General features: G+C 37.0%; 1 long non-coding RNA gene across 1 annotated transcript; it reads right to left on the minus strand.

The window, feature by feature from the left end:
* Positions 1-6,221: 6,221 nt before the first annotated feature.
* Positions 6,222-7,310, minus strand: LOC132279028 (uncharacterized). The gene is made up of 2 exons (XR_009471196.1): positions 7,219-7,310; positions 6,222-7,127 (listed from the first exon to the last, which is right to left on the minus strand). It is a non-coding gene; the product is annotated as an uncharacterized LOC132279028 (long non-coding RNA).
* Positions 7,311-20,357: the final 13,047 nt, after the last annotated feature.

The following is a 20,357-nucleotide window of genomic DNA, read 5'->3' on the forward strand; positions in this document are numbered from 1 at the left end:
AGGGCATCATATCTCTTCTAAACATTGTCCCCATCTTTTGACATCTCTCACATGATTTGCAAAAATTGTAGGCATCTCTATGAATAGTGGGCCAAAAGAGCCCACTTTGAAGAACCTTCAAGGTGGTCTTCTTTGCACTAAAATGCCCACCACATGCAAGAGTGTGACAAAACACTAGGACACTTGGAATTTCACTCTCCGAAATGCATCTCCTCACAATTTGATCCCAACAATATCAATATAAGATAGGGTCTTCCCAATAGTAATTCCGGATGTTGACAAAGAAACGATTCTTTTCGTTCTTTGACTAAGAAGTTGGAAGTTTGCCAATTGCCAAATAATTCACAATGTCGGCAAACCAAGGTATTTTTCCATTGGAAATTTGAAAGAGTTGTTCATCCATAAAAGAGTCACAAATTGGTAGACTAGGGAAAGGCTCTATCGATAACCTAAAAAGATGATCGGTAACCACATTTTCGGTGCCTTTCTTGTCCTTGATTTCAAAATCGAATTCCTGAAGAAGCAAAATCCATCTAATTAACCTAGGTTTTGTTTCCCTTTTTGTCAATAGATGTTTCAAGCCGGCATGATCAGAATAAACAACGACCTTGAACCTTAAGAGATAGGAACGAAATTTATCAAGAGCATACACTACGGCAAGTAATTCTTTCTCGGTAGTGGAGTAATTCAATTGAGCTCCCGAGAAAGTTTTACTTACGTAGTAGATGGCATAAGTAAGCATCACACATAATTTTAAATGGCAATAATCAGAAGCATCACATATAATTTCGAATGGAAATAACCAATTGGGAGGTTGCATGATAGGAGCAGATGATAATAATTCACGCAATTTATGAAAAACGTTTAAACATGCTCGATCAAAGACAAAAGGAGTTTCCTTGGCAAGAAGATTGCACAAGGGTCGAGCAATTTTGCTAAAGTCTTTTGATAAAACGGCGATAAAAGCCAGCATAACCTAGAAATGAGCGAACCTCTCTCACCGTTAAAGGTGGAGGCAATAATCTCAACCTTCGCTTTATTTACCTCTATTCCTCTCCTTAAGATAACGTGACCTAAAACAATACCCTCTTAAACCATGAAATGGCTCTTTTCCTAACTAAGTACAAGGTTGGTTTCACGACATCTCTTAAGCACTAGATCTAAATTTTTGAGGCATGCATTAAATGAAGACCCAAAAATAGAAAAATCATCCATGAAAACCTCTAGATACTCTTCCACCATATCTGAGAAAATTGACATTATACACCTTTGGAATGTGGCGGGTGCATTGCATAAACCAAAAGGCATCCGTCTATAAGCAAATGTGCCAAATGGACATGTAAATGTGGTTTTATCTTGCTCTAATGGGTCAAGGGCTACTTGATTGAACCCCGAATAGCCATCAAGGAAGCAATAATATTGTTGCCCAGCCAATCTCTCTAGAATTTGATCAATGAATGGCAAGGGGAAGTGATCCTTTCTAGTGGCGGCATTCAATTTGCGGTAATCAATACATACACGCCATGAATTGGCGATGCGCTTAGAGATTTCCTCATCCTTTGCATTCTCAACGACCGTAATCCCTGATTTTTTGGGAACTACTTGAGTTAGACTCACCCATTTGCTATCGGAGATTGGGTAAATGATTCCGGCATCTAAGAGTTTGACAACTTCCTTCTTAACTACCTCCTTCATGTTTGGATTAAGTCTCCTTTGGGCATCCCTAAAGGGTTTTGCATCATCTTCCATAAGTATGCGATGCATACAAATAGAAGGGTCAATTCCTTTAAGATCCACCACACTCCATCCTATGGCTTCCTTATTTTCTTTAAGCACACTTAAGAGAGCATCTTCTTTTTCTTTTTCAAGACTTGAAGAAATGATAATCAGAAGAGTCTTTTTTGGTCCTAAGAATGCATACTTGAGATTGGAAGGTAGAGTTTTAAGCTCAAGAGTTGGTGGAGAAACTAAAGATGAGACCGGTGGAGTGCTAGAGAGTGGAGGAAGAGGTTCTATTGGAGTTTTCCAAGATGGAAAATCTAAGCTTGCAACAGATTCCATGAGATTGCTTACTTCATTCATTGATCTTTCATCATCAAACTAACAATTTCCATACATTTCAAGAAGACAAGAAGCAAGAGGATCATCGGATAAAAGAGATGAAAGACTATCCTCAATTGGTTGTTTCATTATCATCGTTGGAATTGATTCCTTAACAACCTCATCTAACACATCAACAAGGCAACACTCATCTTCATCTATGGGATGTCGACTTGCATGGAAAACATTAAGTTTGACCATTATATTGCCAAAAGAAAGGTTCATAATCCCAGATCTACAATTAATTGTTGCATTTGTGGTAGCAAGGAATGGTCTTCCCAAGATGATTGGGATGTGGTTGGTGGGATTAGCAACCGGTTCGGTGTCAAGAACTACAAAGTCAACCAGAAAGTAAAATTTATCCACTTTGACGAGGATGTCCTCAACTATGCCCCTAGGTGTTCTAACGGATCTATTGGCCATTTGAAGCACCACCGAGGTTGGCTTCAACTCATTCAACCCTAATTGAATATATACGGAGTAAGGAATCAAATTAACACTTGCACCTAAGTCAATAAGAGCTCTACGAATTTCATGGTTTCCAATTACATAAGAAATAGTCGGAGCACCAAGATTTTTGAACTTAAGTGGAGTGTTTTGTTGAAGAATGGAGCTCACTTGTTCCTTGAGGAACACTTTTTTAGGGCTTAGTCCCTTGCTCTTCCTCTTTTGTATGCAAAGATCTTTTAGAAATTTTGCATAAGGTGGAATTTGCTTAATGGCATCCAAAAGAGGAAGATTTATGTTGACTTACTTAAAAACTTCCATTATGTCATGTATTTTCCCTTCTTGCCTCCCATAAGGTGAAGTTTCTATTAAAGCATAAGGGAATATAGCTTTTGGCTCATAAGACTTTGTAATTTGAGAGGATGATGGAGAAGAATGAGAATTTCGGTTAGGAACCTTTTCATTTAAGGAAGTAGGAATAGAATCAAGAATTGAATGGGTAACAACTTTTGGTTGCACCGATTCACTATCTTCCTTTGGTAGTTCAACCCTATTGTCCACTTGCTTACCACTTCTCAAGGTGGTGGTGGCTTGTACTAGAGCTTGGGAAGAACACCCCGATGTAGGGTTTGCTTCCACGTAAAATTAGGCTTTTGGATTCCTCTCGGGTTGACTAGAAAATTTCCCAATTTCTCTTGCATTCAATGTATTAGCTATGGTCCCAATTTGGGATTCAAGCTTTGATATAGATTGAGAGTGGGAATGCAACAAGTTGGTATCCTTTTCTAAGCTACCCAAGGCCATCAAAACCTTATCTTCAAATGTAGAATTGCTAGAAAGTGCTTGAGGATAATGAAAGCTAACTTGGGAATCATAGATTTGAAGATGTGAGAGGTCATTCATTCTTTGATGATGGAAAGGAGAAGAAACAAACCCTTGAGAACCTACATTTCTTTTATAAGGTGGAATGTATTTTCTTTGAAAATTTTTAGCTTTATAAGGGCTTCAGCTTTCATTCCACAATGGAACATATGCATTTGAATAAGGGTGAGCAAATGTAACATTAACTTGTTCAAAGTGTTCATTAACAACATGTCTATGGGGACAATCAAAAGTAGTATTCAAAACACTTGAACATGTCATGCAAGGCTCACAAAGATGAGTTGTATGATGAAAATGAGATGAATTGATAGCCGGTTTTTGATTCAACAAGAGTAGATCAAGTTTTTGAGAAAGAGTTTTAACCTCGGCTGCAATTTCCCTTGAACTTTCAATTTGACACACTGTTACACTTTTCTCTTTTTTATTAAAACCATGATCAAGCCGAGAAGTGTAATATTTGTGCAAAGAGTTTTCACTCATTTTTTTAAAAAGGTGCCAAATGTCATCTTCATGTTTTCCGAAATACGAACCTCCACATGAGGTATCAACTATGTCCTTTTGCATGTCGGATAGGCTTTCATAGAAGTATTAGACAACTTGCCATTTTAGAATACCATGATGTGGACACTTTCTTAGCAAGTCATTCAATCTCTCCCAAGCCTCATGCAACAACTCTCCTTCCCTTTGAGAAAATTCTCTAATTAAAGCACGCATTACATTGGTCAAACTTACGGGGTAAATTTTTTTCAAAAATTTATTTTACATTTGTGCCCAAGATGTTATTGAATTTACCCCTAAAGTATTGAACCAATGCTTTGCTTTATTTTTAAGCGTGAAAGGAAAGAGAAGTAATTTAAAAACTTCCTCTGGGACATCCATGTACTTCACGGTGGAACATAGTTCAAGAAATTCATTAAGATGCCTATATAGTTCCTCTTCATCTAAGCCATAAAAGAGTCGATACATTTGAATGGTCTCGAGCTTGATTTCAAATTGATTAGCTTCAAAATTAGGCAACACAATGCAAGTAGGTGCATGGTATGTATGAAGATTATAATGATTACGAAGGGCCATTGGAAGAATTGGAGCTTGAACTCCTGGGCTATGTTGATTAAGAGTGGGATTTTGCATGAAACGTGGGTCTAAGTAGCCAAGATTACCCTCTAGATTTTCCATGTGAATGCCTAGAATGAATGATATGACAAGGTCTATACAAGACTACAAGCGACACATAAATCACAACAAAACAAACACTCCTCCTTCGCAACAAGTAAATAATCAACAAACTTCCTCCACATTCAATGATCCCATACTCCCATGCTTTGATAACAATGCAAAGAATAATTAAAATGCCTCCACACGGGCTTACGATTTAACTAAGAATTGAAATACAAGCCTCCACGCGGGCCGATGATTTAACTAAGGGATTGAGTAAAGAAAAGCTCACAAAGGTCTTTTAGCACTTCAACTCTAAATTTTTAGCTTAGCTTAGCAATTTTTTAATTTTTAGCCTTTTTCCTTGCTTGCTTAGCTTTGCTTTGCTTGGTAGCTCCTTTGCTTGCCTCCTAGCTCAATGCACCTTGTCAAAGATGAACAAACACAATAAGTAATCAAAAGAAAAATAAAAACGAAGTAAAGACACGATAAAAAAAGTACTAATTCCTAACTGATTCCATAAATACGACATTGCCTAATCCCTGGCAACGGCGCCAAAATTTGACGGTAGCCGCTCCTATATCTGGATCCCTGACCTAATCCTGAGCCTGCTGTACTCCCTCCTGTTCTTCATGAAACTGACCATCATCGTCCTGTAACTCAGGCATTTGTTGTTCTTCCTCCATTCGCTGATGCCGTAGGAAATCTTGCTTCCTATGTGCCTCTTCTGACGGCGGCCGTTCCTATATGTCAAAATAATATAGTGAATGTGCGGTTCAAGAAAAGCCTTTTAGGTCAAGTTTAAATTTATAAAACCACTACCACCACTACTACTAACGTAGCAAGAGTGAGTAGGGATCGTCCCAAGGGATTGAGTTATTGTACTAGCTTGTGGAATCACTATTAGAGTTAGTAGGTCGAGTGATCAAACAAATAGTTGGTTGGTTGATTAAACTAGAGAGTAAATTAAACTAAATAATTAAATGCAATAAAGAGTAAGTAAAAGAGAGAGATCTTGGGGTTTAGAGGTCACCACCAAACAATACTTTTCTACACCCTTAACAAGTGACTAATGAGGGAAATGTTTGTTGCAATATTGATGTGTGTGTGTGTTTGGTTGATTCAATTAGTAAGGGTGACCAATTAAGTATATATTGTCTAATCAACATGTGAAAAACATAATATATCTAACAATTAAGTATATATTATCTAAGTAGCATGTGAAAAGCACAATATATCTAGTAAGTCATTAATCCTTTCATTAAGCTCACAAGCCAAATACACCTCAAGGTTAGAGACATATGCTACTTGAATTCAAAAGTATGGAACATCAAATAACAAGCATGGATTGTCCTCCCATCTAACAACTTTGCTACCACTACACTACAATTAAGCTAATAACATGAAATTAAACTAATTAAGCTAAGGGAGAGGCACAATCCATTAAGAAATGAGCATGAACCATCAAGAAAATTACAAGAGCATTCCATTAAGCATTATGTCTTGACAATCTCTAGATCTATGGCATTAATACACATAAACATGCATCAATAACACAAGAAATAGAGACAAACACATGAACATCTATTCTAGCATACATAGACATATGGATAGAATGAAATGATCAATTGGAAGCATTAAACCACATAAATCATTGAATAAACAAGATCTATATACATAAAAGTGCCAAAACATGTATTACAACACTAATCCCTCAATAATACACAAAATTAAGATGTAAAAAGCCTGCTTGGGGCTAACTCTAGCCCCAAGAGGATGTCTAACCACTCATGGTAATGCTTCTCCAACCCTCAACGGCAAACTCCATGGAAGAAATCTACTCCTTGGTTGATGAAGAGCTCCCAAGCTTTTGTCTTTAGCCTTCTCCTCCTTTATTCCTCCTTAAGAATAGCCTCTATTGTGATATATGAATCCCCCTTAAAAAGTGTATCATATTCTATATATAGGTAGGTCAAGTGACACACAAAATGAGTTGGGGTCGTGCACAAAATATTCCCCAATGATTGGATATGGACAGCTTTCAATGAGCTGAAAATTTAACTTTTTCGCACTGGAGGAAGTTCGATCCATCGAACCTTAGACTTGGATCGATCGAACATGGCTGAGATCTATCGAACTGAAGTTGGATCGATCCTCAATAGTGGCACCTTTTTGGATAAAAACAAATCTGAGATATTTCGAAGATATTTTTGGGAAAAGGACAAAAATGGTTGATAGGGTGGTACAACTAGATAAGATCAATCATTTGGATAAGGATAAGGTAGTTCCATCGATCGAAGAATGATGTTGGATCTATTGAACTTTTGAGATCTCTGAAAATGTCATCATGGCTCTGATCCATCTTAAAGTGCTGAGATTGATCATGTTGGATCGACCGAACTTTGATCTGAGATTGATCGAAGATGTTGAATTCCACCTTTTGCTTCCTTTTGCTTCCACTTGGCTCCTTTCTTTAATTCATCCCAGAATTGCTTCATTTTTGCTCTTATTTGGCTGAGTTAGCTTAGTTTTGGGATAAGTGCCTGAAAATGGAAATAACACGAAATCAATCTAAAACGGTAAAGTAAGATAGATAAAGGTATTAGAATACCTAAGCTTAAGGGGTTTAAATACGTATTTTTCAGCGCTCATCATCTTCCATTCGTCACTGATTGTTTCATTTAGTTCTAGTGCTTACCATTCTGTTAACACAGAAAGACAGACATCAGTACCATATAGACCGAACCGTAAAGTAATACAACGAATCCTAAACTTAAGCTCTAATCAAGATAAAACGCTATGCGAAAGTCTTATACGATAGAATCCTTGAGACACCTGAACCTGGAGTGCTCTGATACCAACTGTGATACCCCTCGAATCCGAGACATGGGTTGATTAGGCCTAAGCCCGAACCTGAGGGAATATCAAACAATTAATATTTAAAAATGAACACGGAATACAAAACTAAATTATAAAATAAATATTAAAGCTGAAAAGAATTTTAATTATAAAATCCTCAAAAGTTAATAATGTTAAAATCCAATAATACAGAATAAAACAACTCGGGAATCCATCCTATGGACCCCAATTAATATCTCAAACTGAAACTGAAACAACTAAAATAAAATCTAAAGCTAAACATAGAAAGTAGTCCTACGTAGTCAGAGGAATGAATGTCTGTATCTGCTCTACACAACCAAGCTCTAACCCCGGAACTGACGAGCACCTGAAAAATAAGAGAGTGGGTCAGGCCCACACGCAAGTCCTATTCTACTACGATCCATACAGAAACCCGATATGTAGATACATCCTAGATAGCTCAATAATATCTAGAATAGTCCATATATGTATATATATACACTATAGGACCCTCACTAGTCCAATAAGTCTGTCTCAGCCTGAGTAGAGATACCATGCAAATCGCACATAATGTGGTCATGAGTACCTAGACCTACCAAGGAACAACACCTCTGTCCAGATATCTATCCTAGGCGATATACGCACCCTAACCATGGTCCTGAGACTCAAGCTCATATCATAGTACCATAATAATATATATAAAGTCCGTTCAAGGTTTGTCATTCAAAAGGTTTAATGACCTGACACATAGTTATAAGTAGGACTTAACCTTTGTAGTTAATCTATCTTATTTCAGAATAGGTAGGACTTAGTGTTTTGAACTAATCCGTCCCTAGTATAGGTAGGTCTTAGTGTTTTGAACTAAGCCATCCCTAATATGCCACCGTCCCATACCGATGCATATACATATATATAAGTAGGACTTGACTTTTATAGTTAATCCAACTTATTTCGGAATAAGTAGGACTTAACTTTTTTAGTTAATCCGTCCCTAGAATGCCACCGTCTTATACCGGTGCATTAAACCAAACAAAGATGCATACAATTATAAATACATCCATTGATCTCATATGGCCATGATATAAAACATAGGTACAATTTTTGCATATTATTTAGCCATAATAACAAATCTAAATAGCATGCATATAATTTATTTTATACAAATTATTAGGCATCTCAAATAGACCATCTAACATCCACAACATAATTAAACTATTTCAATTCTATTGATTGATTTAAAATAGTTTAAAACAATACCCATAAATTAACCATTAAGATAATTTTATTCCAAACCTAGTATATCATTGTATATTATGTATTCCAGTTAATTATTGGGTCCAAGAAATTCATTAAAATTATTTAACTAGGCCCAACCATCCCTAGATACCAACCCATGTGCCAAAATCCTACACTGGTCAACCCATATGACGATTACAAGAACCAGTTGATGTAAAATCCCAAGTATTGACTGGTTTGCCTAAACTGGTTGATGTAAAACTCCTAGATGTCAACTGGTTTGCAAAAGTCCACTGATGTCAACTGATTCATCATAGATGTCGACTGGTTTAATAACCAGTTGATGTTTTTCTACAAGGAGTCAACTGGTTTCAACCAATCGGCCAACCAAATCACCAAGGTGTCGACCGGTTCATGCAAACTGGTTGACGTGTGCACCAAACCGGTTAACCAAACTATGGCAGTTCATTTTCTGCGGCTCCGGCGACTACATCTTTCTCCGTTAAGGTCCTAAGGCTACTGTTTTAAGTCCAGCACAACCCTAAACATTATGTAAACCTCTTATGCATAATTTAAGCAAGTTAAAATCACAACTCATGCGATAAAATTTAAATAAAATTTAAACATATACACATACAATTAACATACTATAATTCAAGTTTTAGCATGCATACATGGTTGATTTTAACAACTTAAAGTTCCTGGAGTTTCCCTAGGCATACACAGAACACAGGTTTAAGGGAAAGAGATAGAAATAGAACTTGCTTGTGCAGTTTTGGAAATCAAAACCTTGTCGCCGTCTTCCTAAGTTTCTTGACGACGTTCGTTCACCGTCGACCTCCTACTGCTTAACCTTCCCTCCTCCTAGGCCTGACCTTTAAGCCACAGTCACAACCCTCACCAAAGTTACTCTATTTCTCTTACAACCTCTCTTTGTTTCTCTCTGTCTCTCAATACATGAATAAGGTTTGTTTATAACCCTATGCAGACGTATCATGATAGCTTCTCTCTCTCTCTGCAACTGCAAACTACAAAATCTATAAGGATCAGAAGTTCAAAACCCGTCTCCATCTCTATTCTCGTTCTCAACTCTAAACTTGCCTTCTCTTTCTCTCTGTAACTGCAAACTACAAAATCTACAAGAATCAAAAGTTCAAAACCCATATATTTTAGTTTATGTATCTCTCAACTTAAAATCTCTCTCTCCCTCTCTCTTTCTCTCTCTAGTATCTTTTCACCTTCTCTCTCTAATTTATGTCGTTGACAGAGTCTGCTTTTTAGGGCTTTATCTCTCTAGAATCTCTTCACCTTCTCTCTCTAATTTATGTTGTTAACAGAGTCTGCTTTTTAGGGCTTTGTTCTTCTCTTGTTATTTGTGAAGTCTCAGGTAATGTGTGTTCTTTGAGCTGTTCCAGAGAGAGATTGGTTTCAAGCTCTCTTTTTTTACCTCTGATTTCTACACTCTTTTAGCTGATTTTGAAAATTTTCAAGTGAAAGTAAATGTTTTTAACTTAATTTCTCTACCAATCTTTGAAATGCTATTTTATTTCTGCTTTTTTATGTTGTTTTCTTATTGATTTGTGGATTTTAAGCTTAAACTCAGCTTAATTTTCTGTTGATTTGTAGAATAGTCCAGTTCTATTTTATAGCAGTAGCTTCTCTATAATTTAGGTAATATTTTCCCTAAAAATTAGTTTATGTATCTATCTGCAAGAATTAAAAGTTTAAAACATATTACCTATATCAAAACCCCCATATCGGCATATCATTTCAGATTGTTCAAAAAATCAAAACCCATATCTTTCAGTTTCCATCGGCCGCTGTTCTAGTTCTGGTTTGCCATTCGCAAGCTTCAGCCGCCCTCTTAACTCTCAAGCTTGCCCCCTCTCTCTCTCTCTACAACTGCTAGCCTGTATGTATGGGTTTTGTTTTAATTTTTTTTCTAAATAACTAATCAAGCTCTATAATTCTTGTTTTGCAAACTAATCAAGCTTTATAATTAATTTATTTTAATCATCCAAAAAATTTAAAAAATTAATTACTATTCCAAAATTCTCACTCTAAATTTTCGTCCCAAACATGTTTTGTTCTCATTTCAGAATACCACATTACAAAACAGTTGTTATGTTCTAGGCTAAAACAAAACACTACAAAACACAACACTTTCCAAACGGGCCTTTAACATCCCAACATAATCTTACTGGATGATAGTCATTCACTTTAATCGGAGAAACACTAAATTGGGAAGAGTAATCGGATAAGAAGAAACGTCCCAAAATCGAGATTTAGATGAACAATTTCTGCATAATACTCTAGTGCAATTACATGGGTTGTTGTTGGGAAGCCAGTTTTGGAGTGTGTTTGGGTTTTGAAGTGAAGTTTTGAAGTTCAAAAGTTGTTGTGAGTCCTTAGGGAGTCCATTAATGGAAGCTTTTAGAGAGAGAAAGGAAGACAACCGTCTCTTCTCTCCTACAGTGCGTATTTTGGAAATATTATTTAAAGTTAGAAGACAACATTTAAAGCTTATATATATATTTAAAGTTAGAATACAAGGGTGGTGAAAAATTAGTTACCGAATTTTTTTAATTGATGTAACACTTTCTTAGCCACTTATTTCAATTGGAGGAAATGAATGCACTATGCAACTGAAGCTGATCCTGATCCATTTGATGTAGTTTAACTTCTTTAGTTTTAATTCCTTTTTTGATGGCAGGTCTCTTGTCCTCTTTCTCCATGATCTATCATCATTTGTCTAAGTATTAGGCAGGTAATTACCCACTTGAATTATGACTTATAACTTGTACAGCCATTATCAACGATCTAATACCCATTACCTTAATATGAGGCCTCACTTTTATCATCATCTCTATGACTACCAAGTGTGCAACCCACTACCTTATTTGTAGCATTGAGTTGATCTACACTCTTTTTTGTAAAAATGCTCCATATAGCTAGTTAACACCCTCAATTGTAGGAACTAAATTAATTAATACACTATAGCACCCATTATACTTGAATTTAAGAAACTAAAAACATATTCTTTTAATATGATTTTTGCCTCTCATAAATAGCCCAAGTGTAGCCCAGCATCCCTCTTTTTTACGACTTATTTGGAGTACTAATTATACCCATTTTGTGGCTGAATTATATAGCCAGTTGTTACTATATAATTCTGCCACATGTGAACTTTTACATTCTTCTAAGTGTTAGTTAAAATATTACACACTTGTTATCTACCGGCAAGGGCGGATCCAAGATTTCTTGTTGGGATGGGCTAATATTAAACATAAAAAAGTTAAGAGTGTAAACAAAAAAGATTGCATGATTCAATTCAAGAATTTGGAGGAAAATAAGTGGAAATTAGAAAAAAAAAAAAAAAAATTTGCGAACGTGGAAGGGTATTGAATTGACTCACCAACATGAGTGTGAGCAGCTAATGGAGGCATTCTTTTGCCTTTGGTAAAGAGATCGAAACCTAGCTGATGATGGTTGCTCTTGGAAATTCTTAGGTGGGAGGCTGAGGTGGGCCAATATTATTAATATATATATTTTTTTGGGCTGGGATATTAGTATAGTTAAAAAAAAAAAAAATTTCTTTTTTGTGGTGGTGTAACGACCCAAACCCGAGGGTCCGAATCGCTAAACAGGTCCTTATCTGAACCCGAGGTCAACTAAGGACACTACTGCCTTTTCCTATGTCAATATATAATATACATGTCATCCCAGGGTTTAAAAAAAATAGTAATAGCAATAATAACAAAATGAGATCATAGTTACAAAATATGTCAAAACAGTCCACTAACCCATCGAACCCTGTGGAGGAGCGTCATTCGCCACTTCCCTTCCGTATCCTAAAAAATGTTAATAATAAAGGGGGAAGTGTCTAAGACATACTTCTTAAGACCCTGTGAATCCATACGAAGAATTGGTAAAGGCAAATAGGATCACGCCATAGGGAATATATATATATATCAATAACACCACAACCAGCATATAACCAAGTATCATCCAAACACCCATACACCAAATATACTAATGAGATGCAATGTCATGCCAACGTCGCTCCCCGTTTTCCAAAACAATTCCTTCATACCGTTCCAAACTGTTAATGCAATCCTGCCCATAACACCTTTATGGCGCCACAAGGTTAGGATTGACTAGCTATCCCCGACCACATGGCACCTCCATAACATCGTCTGGGCCTAGGTAGCTCAACCTCCTTCTAGATCACATTAACACCCCAGACCACTAGGCGCTTGATAGGCGTCCGGTTTTCACAAACCTTTCATCAAAAGTCATTTACCAAAAATAATTTCCTTTGTTTTAAAATACTTTCCCCTTTTTCTTTCCCAATGAATGCATGAATGCTTCATGCATTTCAATGCTGTAATATCATGCAAATCAACTCTAACAAATATTACAAGCTTATCAAGATAATTCTCCTGGAAGAACATGCATATAAATAATCAAATTTTGGCCATTAAATATAAGAATTTAAAACACAACCATTTAAGCATGATTCTTTATTCATTTTAACAACTATCTATTCACAAATCACTATCACATAGAAACCCACATGGATATACAAATTTAATATATAATACTAAAGAAATTTCTCCAAAGAATAATCACATTCAAGCATGTTGTACATTAGTTATAGGAAAATGAATCACAAGAACTAAAGATTGAGTGAATTAGAACACCCCTACCCTGAAAAGGAATTTTCCTCACTGGATTACCAAAGCCTCAAGCTTCCGGCCCTCTTTGAAATCTCGGCTCCTCTCTAAAATCTCCTCAATATCAGCCCTCTGTCTCTCTCTTTAATTTTTTTCCTTTATTTCCTTCACTCTGTGCATTTACTAAAGTCTCAAAACATACACTAATATATATATAAAGGCAATCCACCGACTCCATACACGTCAATACTGCTCACCACACCCTCAAAAAGATGTCAGACAAAATATCAACCCACTAAACTCGGCTGGCAGTAATCTTTATCAACACATTCACCTTTTTTCCAACAAACCCATGTGCAAAAATACCCAAAGTCAAAAGTTGCCAAAAAGGCTTCCTAGTGGGTCCCACGAATTACCATTACAATTTCCTATTTCTTTCTTCTTTATCCCTTTTTCTTTTCTTTTCCCAGCCGCCCATTGCTTCTTCATTCCATCAAACATATGCAATACATAAATATATATATATATATATATATATAAACAAAATATATAAAGTAACAAAATCAACCCATTAAAATTCTAATGGGACCCACCAATAACATCTCCCTTATTCTTTCTTTCCTTCATTACGGCTGACCCTTTCTCATCAAACAGATGCACACACACACACACACACACACACACATATATTATGCAACAAATATCCAAGTCAACCCACTAAACATTTAAATTGGGTAAGTCTCTAATATAAGACTAAATAATCAAATTTTGACAACAAAAAATCATGAAATAAATATAAATTTAAAATCTTAAAAAAATTCGGTTTGTCCCGTTCTCCACCACTTAAAAAGAATTTCGTCCCTAAAATTCAAATCGAAAAGTTTTCGCATACCCGATAACATCAATAACAACAAACACAAAGTCCATAAATCCTTACCCTAGGCAATATGAGATACTGTGATATGTAGGATATTGTGATAGTTGCCAGTGCTAGTCACCCGCCCACACACTCCGTAACCGTTGTGGTAGCTAACCGATGCGTCATCCGCCCAGTAAAAAAAAAAACAATAACAAACTCAAGCTACCTGCCTAATCACACTAACCAACCATCCTAGTAGCTGCCAGTGAACGCCATCCGCCCACACACACCCGACTACGAGTCGTAGCTAACCAGTACTACACACTCACCCATTCACACCCATCTACATCATCACTACACTCACACTTTCAGCTGGGTACAGGCTAATAAAATCCTCAATTCATTCAAACACAAATATTTCATTATACTCCCATTATCATAAAAAATGCATTCTTTATACAAAATCAATTTCCTCAACTATACACAAAAATTCTCTAAATAAATAAAATAAATCCTACGACGCCGACTCTTCCATCTAAGCCCGAATCTAGCAATCCACGTTCATCTTCGGTACCTAAAACTAGAGGGTGGTGAGACGTAAAGTCCCAGTAGGAAAAACCATAACAAGAATTGCAATAAATCATTGATCATACCGTAAACCCTTTATCGGACACGTGGTCCTACCTAACACACCTCGTCACTCGAGGCAAACCATCTGAACCTACATTGTCACACCGACATGATGCACAGTACTATGCTCTCGCTATCCTTGACAAAACAAAACAATCATTGACCTTAGACCCGACATCGTGCTAGAGAGGGACTGATTCAGAAGAAATGGTTTACGAGGCCATTCTCATCATCGATCCGGTCTCAACCCAGACGTCTTTCTTATCCTCAGGTCCAAACCTCAGACACAATCTCACACAGTGTGATACCCCTCAAATTCGAGACATGGGTTGATCAGGCCCAAGCCCAACCCCAAGGGAAATATCAAACAATTAATAGATAAACGAACACAGAACATAAAAAGATTTACGACTTTCATAATAAAGCTAAAAGAATTATTAAATATAAAATCCCCTAAAGTTAAAGATTAATTAAATCCAACTCTCCAAAACCTCCAAGAGTACAACTCGGGAATCAATCTAGTGGACCCCTCAATAAAATCCCAACTGAACATAAAATAATTGGAAATAAAACCAAATCTAAAACATGGAATGAAATCCTACGTCGTCGGTAGAGTGAATGACCGTCTCTGCTCAGCCCGAACAAGCCCTAAGACTGGAACCGTCCGATACCCGAAAAAATATAAGAGTGGGTCAAGCCCACGAATAAGTTCTAATCTAACTGCAATCCATACAATGACCTAATACGCAGATACATCCTAGATATCTCATAATATCTATCTAGTCCATATATATATATATATATATATTTATGGACTAGATAGATATTAGGAGATATCTATATATATATATCCACAATAAGGGACATTCACTGGACTACAAAGGGGGCCTCAACCTGAATAGAAGGCAACATGCAAAAAAGCACCCAAAGGTGGGTATGAATACCTAGACCTAACAAGGTACACCTCAACTTATCATTACTAGCTACGCATCTACTGCATATACGCACCCTAACCAATGAGCCTAAAACTTAAGCTCATCTCGTGGTACTATAACCATATATGTAAAGTCCGTCCACAACCAGAGTATGTCATTCAATTTTATATTGATCTGACATACGATTTATAATCCAGTTAGCCACTCAACTTATTCAGTTGATATGACTTAACTACAAACAATAGTTAATCCATGTAGTCACTCAACTTACTCAGTCGATCTGACCTAAATATAAGTAGGATTCAATGTTTACAATTCATTCCCTTATTCAAATAAGGTAGGTCTTAGCGTTCTGAGCTAAACCATCCCTAGTATGCCAACATCCCATACCAGTGCATACCATCCACCACATCCATGTAAATTATAGAACCTAAATAACAGTTCAGCAATTAAAGTCCAAAACCATAATCCAGGTAATTGCAGAATAGTGTGTGGTATTTCTGCAATTAAAATTTGAAACCATAATCCAGTTAATTGTAGAATAGTGTATGATATTTCAATAATTAAAATCCAAAATCATAATCCAGTTCAAAACCATAATCCAGTTAATTGCAGAACAGTATATAATATCCCAGCAATTAATTCTAATTCTCAACTCATGTAATTGCGAAAAACTAATATTTCAGCAATTTAAAATCCAGAGCATGCATAGGTTAAATCTGATAATTAAATGACCCTACTGTGCATTTAAAACAAGATTTAAACTTATGCTATAATCCGTTAAATCACCGAATTAAACTAAGCGATTAATTTCTCTCCAACCGTTAATCAGCATGCAAAGTGGTTTTATTTTATACTATTCATTCAATTACTTTAACAGATAACTTATGCAATTAGAGGTCTTAATAACATCTAAGTTAAATATTTAAACCCTTTGTAAAGTCCTAAAACCAATCGAAAAAATCAAAATGCTCAAGTAGTGCCAAAAAAATAATTCCAGAATGCGCAACAGGAGAGAGCCTGCTCTCTGGACTTGGGAGCAGGCTCCCTAAAGCATGGAGCCGGCTCCATGCCTCTTGGAGCTGGCTCTAAAGGGGTGGGAGATGGCTCCCACTTCCATGGAGCTGGCTCTCTCCCTCTCTGAGAGCCTCTGGTCCGTTCCAGCTCCGTTTCTGACCATCTGCTTTGACTCCAGCCACTTCTAACCTTTCTGTTTGTTTTCAAAACTATTCCTAAGAGTCTTAAGTGTGCCCAATATCATCCCAGACCATTACTTAAATCAGTTTGCATTATTAAGAAACTTAGAACACTCATCGATTAAATATACTTAAGAAAACAAACACTGAAACCCAAACTTGCATGACTGTAACAGAGTTAATTCAATGCATACAGATGATTAATTTAACATATAATAAGCATGCAAGATTTAGTTAATGATCCATTAAAACCCTAGAGACTATCTAGGTATGCACAGAACAAAGGCCAACGGGAGAAAGAAAGAAAAGAACTTGCCTGTGATTTCAGTTATGAAATCTCGGCGTCGTCTCTAAGTTTCTGGCAATTACTGAATACCGTCAAGCCTCCTACTACTCCGGCTCTGATCCACAATCAACCTCCTTGGTACTCTCTGTTTTCCTCTCAAGCCTCTCTCTGTTTTTCTCTGCCTCCAGTACGTGAAATAGGGTTCTAATAAAACCCTTGGCAGACCTCTACTATTATATTTATAGGCTTAAACAAAATCAACCCTAATTCTAATTTAATTTTTAGAAATGGAAAACAAACTGTTCATTATATATCTAAGGCGGCTCTATAAAAATGTGATACCTTAAAGAGAACAAAACCCTAGTAAATAATTAAAACAATTAAAGCTAATGTTATTAAACAAACCCATTAATTTCAAATAAAATAAACAAGACAATTTATTCATTTACCATATAAGCATACATTAATGAAAGAAAATAATTAAAACAACACTCAATTAAATAATAACAATTAAACAAATAATTTAACAAAATAACCAATTAAACAATGAATACAATTAAATAAACAATTAAGCAAAGACATATCCATTAAAACAATTAATTAATGACCGAGACTATCCTTTTAAAATTAGGGGTATTACATTCTTCCCCCCTAACAAAAGGAATTATGTCCTCGGAATTCGCTCTTACCTTCTTCCAATATTTCAAGAAACTGCGAGCGAATGACATCCTCCCGTTCCCAAGTAGACTCAGCCTCATTGTGATGACTCCACTGAACACATACCAAAGGGATAACTTTATTACGAAGATACGGCATGGTGGCTTCAAATAGGTTGCATCCGGCTGCAACTCAATCTCCCCAACATCGATATGCTGATACCGATCCTCATCTCGTGGAAATTATTGCAATATGGAAACTTGGAACACATTGTGTATGCGATCCAAATTACCAGAAGTGCGAACCGATAAACAACAGCGCCAACTCAATCCATAATCATGAAAGGACCGACAAACTGCAGTGACAACTTCCCTTTCTTCCCAATGTGCATTACTCTTTTTATAGGAGACACTTTGAGCAGAACCTGATCCCCAACCTGAAACTCTAAAGCATGAGTGCGACGATCAGCATAACTCTTCTACTGACTTTGGGCAGTGCGCATGCAATCCCTAATTAGAGCAATCTTCTCAGAAGTATCCATAATGAACTCAGGACCCAAGAATCTACTCTCGCCAACCTCCATCTAACAAATAGGCGATCGACACGGTCGGCCATATAATGCCTCAAATGGTGTCATACCAATAGTTTTCTGGAAACAATTATTATATGTAAACTCCACAGTGGCAAATAATCCTTCCAGCAGCCCTTGAAGTCAAGAACATATGGACGAAGCATATCCTCCATGATCTGATTAACCCTCTCGGTCTGTCCATCAGTCTGAGGATGATAAGCAGTACTAAGATGTAATTCTGTACCCAAAGCCTGCTGAAAAGTCTTCCAAAACCTTGACACAAAGCTCGAATCCCTGTCTGATATAATAGACAACGGAATACCATGCAACTTCATAATCTCTGTAATGTAAAGTCTCGCCAACTGCCCCGATGTGAAGTCAGTGCGAATGGGCAAGAAATGAGCTGATTTAGTCAACCTATCCACGATGACCCAAATGGAATTGTGATCCTTATAGGAAGTAGGCAATCCCTCAATAAAATCTATAGAAATGCTCTCCCATTTCCACTCCGGTATAGGTAGTGGCTGTAGAGCTCTCGGCGGCCGCTGATGATCAATCTTAACCATCTGACAAGTACTACACCGAAAGACAAAAATAGCAATGTCCTTTTTCAGACCTGCCCACCAAAACTACCGCTTCATATCCTGATACATCTTTTCCCTACCTAGATGAATAGAAAACTCAGAGTGGTGAGTCTCAATCATCACATCCTTCCTCAAATCGTCAGCAGAAGGTACCACTAACCATCTCTTGTACCTCAAACCTCCATCAGGCCCAACATAGTAAAACAGGACCTCCCCAGAAGATATCTCGGCAATTTTATCAATGCGCTGCTGATCCATGAGTTGCGCCTCCAACACTTTGTGAATAATGGAAAGTGTAACTACCACGCAAGCCATGAAAGCATCCAACAACTCATCCACCATCTTCAAAGCATTCCACTCAGTAGTGAATAGAGCAAAAAGACTACCAACAGGTCGACGACTGAGTGAATCGGCCACCACATTCGCTTTCCCTAGATGGTTTTGTATAGAGAACTGATAGTCTTTAACAAACTCTAACCATCGGCGCTGCCTCATATTCAGCTCCCGCTTAGTGAACAAATACTGCAGACTCTTGTGATCACTAAATAATCTGAAGGTTTCCCCCAACAGATAATGCCTCCAAATGTAAGGCAAAGACCACAGCTACCAACTCCAAATAATGTGTTGGATAATTAAGCTCATAAGGCTTAGGTTTTCAAGATTCATAAGAAATCGGTCGCTCCTCCTGCATCAAAAAACATCCAAGACCTTGTAAAGAAGCATCTGTGTAAACAAGATACTCAATCCCGATCTGTGGAGTAGACAGAACCGGTGCAGAAGTCAACCTAGTCTTTAGCTCATCAAAAGCTTTCTGACAGTATTCATCTCACACGAACTGTACACCTTTTTTAGTCAGATGAGTGAGCGGTCCTGCTATCTTCAAGAACCCCTGGATGAACCTACGATAATATCCTGCCAATCCGAGGAAACTCTAAATCTCGGTAGGTGAAGTAGGCTGTCCCCACTCAACCACTGCTGAAACCTTAGCTGGATCTACCGCTATTCCCCTTTCTGACACCACGTGACCCAGAAACTTCACTTTCCGCTGCCAAAATTCACACTTCTCGAATTTGGCATATAACTGGTGTTCATAAAGTATCTACAACACAATCCGAAGATGTGTAGCATGATCGTCCTCTGACTTAGAATATATCAAGATATCATCAATGAAGATAACGACAAACTGATCCAAATAAGTCCTGAAGACTCTGTTCATTAAGTCCATGAAAACTACTGGTGCATTAGTCAACCCAAATGACATTACACGAAACTCATAAGATCCAT

This window comes from Cornus florida, unplaced genomic scaffold, assembly GCF_030987335.1.
Source record: "Cornus florida cultivar Cherokee Brave unplaced genomic scaffold, ASM3098733v1 CherokeeBrave_3.0.0_Hap2_Chr10, whole genome shotgun sequence".
Classification (NCBI taxonomy): domain Eukaryota; kingdom Viridiplantae; phylum Streptophyta; class Magnoliopsida; order Cornales; family Cornaceae; genus Cornus; species Cornus florida.